The sequence below is a fragment of the Ambystoma mexicanum genome, chromosome 10 (genome assembly GCF_040938575.1).
Source record: "Ambystoma mexicanum isolate Mex_15411 chromosome 10, UKY_AmexF1_1, whole genome shotgun sequence".
Lineage (NCBI taxonomy): Eukaryota > Metazoa > Chordata > Amphibia > Caudata > Ambystomatidae > Ambystoma > Ambystoma mexicanum.
Window position 1 is genome coordinate 788,890,650 of NC_090932.1, and position 4,229 is coordinate 788,894,878.

Here is a 4,229-nt window from a genome sequence, read left to right on the forward strand (position 1 = left end):
CCAGGGACCACCCACCTCCATCTACGAAAGCACTGTGGGACTGGCTACTTACCGTAGGGGGTACTCCCCACAAGTGGCAAGTGTCCAGGGCAGTGTCCTGCAGCCAGTGTCCAGAGCTGCAAGGACTCCCCCCCCCCCCCCCCCCGCACCCACCCACACCCCCACCTCCATCTAGGACAGCAATGTGGGGCTGGCTACTTACCGCAGGGGGTACTCCCCACATGTGACAAGTGTCCAGGGCTGCAGGGACTCCACCTATGACAGCACTGTGGGGCTGGATACTTACCGCAGGGATGCTCCCCACAAAAAAACAAGTGGCCAGGGCAGTGTCCCTGCAGCCAGTGTCCAGGGCTGCAAGGACTCCCCCCACCCAAACACCCACACCTCCATCTAGGACAGCAATGTGGGGCTGGGTACTTTCCGCAGGGGTACTCCCCACATGTGGCAAGTGTCCAGGGCAGTGTTCTGCAGCCAGTGTCCAGTGTTGCAAGCCCCCCGCGTCCCCCACCCAAACACCCCTACCTCCATCTAGGACAGCAATGTGGGGCTGGGTACTTTCCGCAGGGGTACTCCCCACATGTGGCAAGTGTCCAGGGCAGTGTTCTGCAGCCAGTGTCCAGGGCTGCAGGCCCCCACCTATGACAGCAACGGGGGGCTGGCTACTTACCATAGTAGGTACTCCCCACATGTGACAAGTGTCCAGGGCTGCAGGGACTCCACCTATGACAGCACTGTGGGGCTGGCTACTTACCGCAGGGATGCTCCCCACAAAAAGACAAGTGGCCAGGGCAGTGTCCCTGCAGCCAGTGTCCAGGGCTGCAAGGACTCCCCCCCCCCCCCCCCCACCTAAACACCCCCACCTCCATCTAGGACAGGAATGTTGGGCTGGGCACTTTCCGCAGGGGTACTCCCCGCATGTGACCAGTGTCCAGGGCATTGTCCCTGCAGCCAGTGTCCAGGGCTGCAAGGACACCCCCCCCCCCCTAAACACCCCCACCTCCATCTAGGACAGCAATGTGGGGCTGGCTACTTCCCGAAGCGGTACTCCCCGCATGTGACCAGTGTCCAGGGCATTGTCCCTGCAGCCAGTGTCCAGGGCTGCAAGGACACCCCCCTAAACACCCCCACCTCCATCTAGGACAGCAATGTGGGGCTGGCTACTTCCCGAAGCGGTACTCCCCACATGTGACAAGTGTCCGGGCAGTGTTCTGCAGCCAGTGTCCAGGGCTGCAAGGACCCCCCACCTCCATCTATGACAGCACTGTGGGGCTGGCTACTTACCGCAGGGATACTCCCCACAAGTGACAAGTGTCTAGGGCAGTGTCCATGCAGCCAGTGTCCAGGGCTGCAGCCCACCCCCCCCCCCAGCTCCCCCACCTCCATCTATGACAGCAAAGCGTGGCTCCAAGCCCCTTCATGCACCTAGAGCAGCAGTGTCCAGAAATGACATGGCTTAAGGAAACTCCATCCACATATGACAGTGTGCAGAGATGGCCGATGGCTGCAGGGACCTCCGCCCGCCTGTGACAGCAGTGTCCTGAGGCGACCGACTGTTGTCATAGGTGGACGGCGGTTCCTGCAGGTACCTAGAGATGACCGATAGCTGCAGGGACCGCTTCATCTCCAACGATGGTAGCAATATCTATAGAGGACAAAGGAACCAATGGGGAGGCGTCACTCCCTTCTTCCCTCACCATCATCTATAAGAGCAGTGTCTAGGAAAGGCTTAACACTGCAGGGAGCCCCTTCTTCCAGACTGGACGGGAGTGACCAGAGAGGACCAATAGCTGCAGCGACCTCTTCCCCTATGACCGTAGTATCCAGAGAGGACAATCAGGTGCACAGAAGAGATCCCAGCGACTAGGACAGCAGAGTCACCAGTGGATACAAAGCAACAAAGAGCCCTCCTTTCCTCATTGCTATTTGACGGCAGTGTCCAGGAAGTACTCATACATGCTGCGTCCTCCTCCCTCATATGGCCGAATGTCCAGGCAGTACCAATACCTACTGTGCCCTCCTCCTTCATATGTGACACAATGTTTCCATAAGTACTAATAACTGCTGTGCCCTCATATACGACAGCATGTGTGTCCAGGAAGTACTAATACTTGTAGTGTCCTCCTCCCTCATATGTGATAGAATGTATTACTACTGCCAGGACGCATGCTATGTCCTTCTTCCGCACATATGACAGCAGTGTCCAGAGATGACTGAATTGCAGTGACCGTCTCACCACACCATAGACCGCACACGGAAAACAACAATGGATGTCTCTTGCCTCCACCTATGACAACAATGCCCAGAGAAGACTGATAACTAAATGGATATCATACCTCTCCTAGGACTAACACAACGGATAAATGCGGGGACCTCCATACCAACACTGACCGCAGTGTTCCGGGAGTACCGACAACTGTCGGACCTTCTCACTCCATGTCGCACAGCAGTGTCAAGAGATAAAGCCAGCAAGAAGAGGCTACCCCTTCACCTCGGACTGCTGCACCAAAATCTGAGAACACCAGTGACTTCTTCCAGAATAGGTAACACCGGTCTCCAGCGTTGACTGGTAACTGGTGGGAAAAAATTGGAGGATAAAAGATGCACAGGACCACCCTCTAACCTCCAACTCGGTCATCAATTTTGAAAGAAGACCAGGAGTGGTTGGGATCTCCCTCAAGCAATGTTTAGAGTGCAAAGAGCACTGATAACAGGGAATCCTGCTCTACCTATGGTAGCTAGCAGTGTGCACAGAGGAAAAAGACTGCCCTCACTTCCACCTCCAGCGCAAAAAATGCTGGGGAGAATTGGGAACGCCAGAGTCCTCCAACTACAACAGCAATGGCCACAGAGGACAACTAAGGCAGCAAGGGAGATCTCGCCATCCCCTTGATCTAGGGCAACAAGGTCTGGAAAAGGATGTGCGAAGCAGCAAGATACCTCCCTCCCCCACGCCACTCTACTTCTGGCAACAATATCCAGAGAAGACATGGAACCTCTACCTTCAACAGTAGAGTGCAGCGAGGACATGCAGCTGCAGGGACCTTCTGACCTCTACATCTAACTGCAGTGCATAGGGGGGGACAAAGAATGCGGCAGACGTCCACCCTGCCTCCCCTCCAACATCGACAACGTCAAGGCAAGAAACACAAAGACCACCCCCCTCCAACTCCCATCTATTGTAGCAATGTCCAGAGAGGACTTAATTGGCACACCAAAAACTGACGGCTAGATTTTAGAGTAATCATTGATTTTGATCTTGGGAACCTTCCATACCATTGTTTTTAGTCTGTCAATGCCATTGCAGGAGGGTACAAGTCATATGTAAACAAGCTTTAATCCCTCCATCAGTGCGAAGAGAACGCCCTGAACTGCTAGGCGACATCCCCCTCCATATGGACACAAGCAACCCCAGATATGTTTCTGCACTGTTGGACCACATCATGGAAGTGCAGCTTAGCTACTGATGGACAGGCCAGGCAGAGATCTACGTCACAACATAGCGTCTCTCTCTTAGGCAGACACAACTAAAATCAAAAAGTGATGGAGAAAGTGGAGGCATTTCAATTTATTGTGGACTTTTGGGCTATGTGTTGCTGGTGCAGTCTGTCTACCATCTCTACTGCACTGTGAGCCTGCCAGAGGAGGAGCTTGCCTTTGAAAAGCACACTTCCGGCTCACAGCGCACATGGAAGTGCAGAGAAAGTGCGGTCTGTGGCAGCCCATGGCGACCGTGTAGCTGTGGACTTTACTTCTTGAAGGAGCACCGAGTAGGTTGACTTTTCTTCCATGAATGTGTTCCGTGACTTCTCATTTTACTTTGCAATCTTCTAGGGCCCTTTAATTAATCCATTCTGCGCACTGCCAACAACATCAGTTTTACCTTCTAGCAGTAATGACCGCTTCGTCAGCTACCGACATGGAGGGTTTGCCACCTCTTGCCTTGGACTTACCAACCAAAATGGGATGGGAGGCTAATTCGTCCAGTTTATTAAATATTGATCAGCCTGTACACGGGGGTTAGAAGAAACAGGCATACATTACCTTACCTCCATCTGTCCAGGGGCAGAGCCAGACTCAACATTTTGAGGGGGCTGGATGGCAGTTTTGAAAGCTGGTAGTTCGTGGGTCCATTAAACCAATTGTGCCGTTGACTCCCACTTCCTTTGATCCCAGATGCTGAATAGCTATTTCTACTTCCTTTGGCCCATTAGATGCATCTTTCACCACAA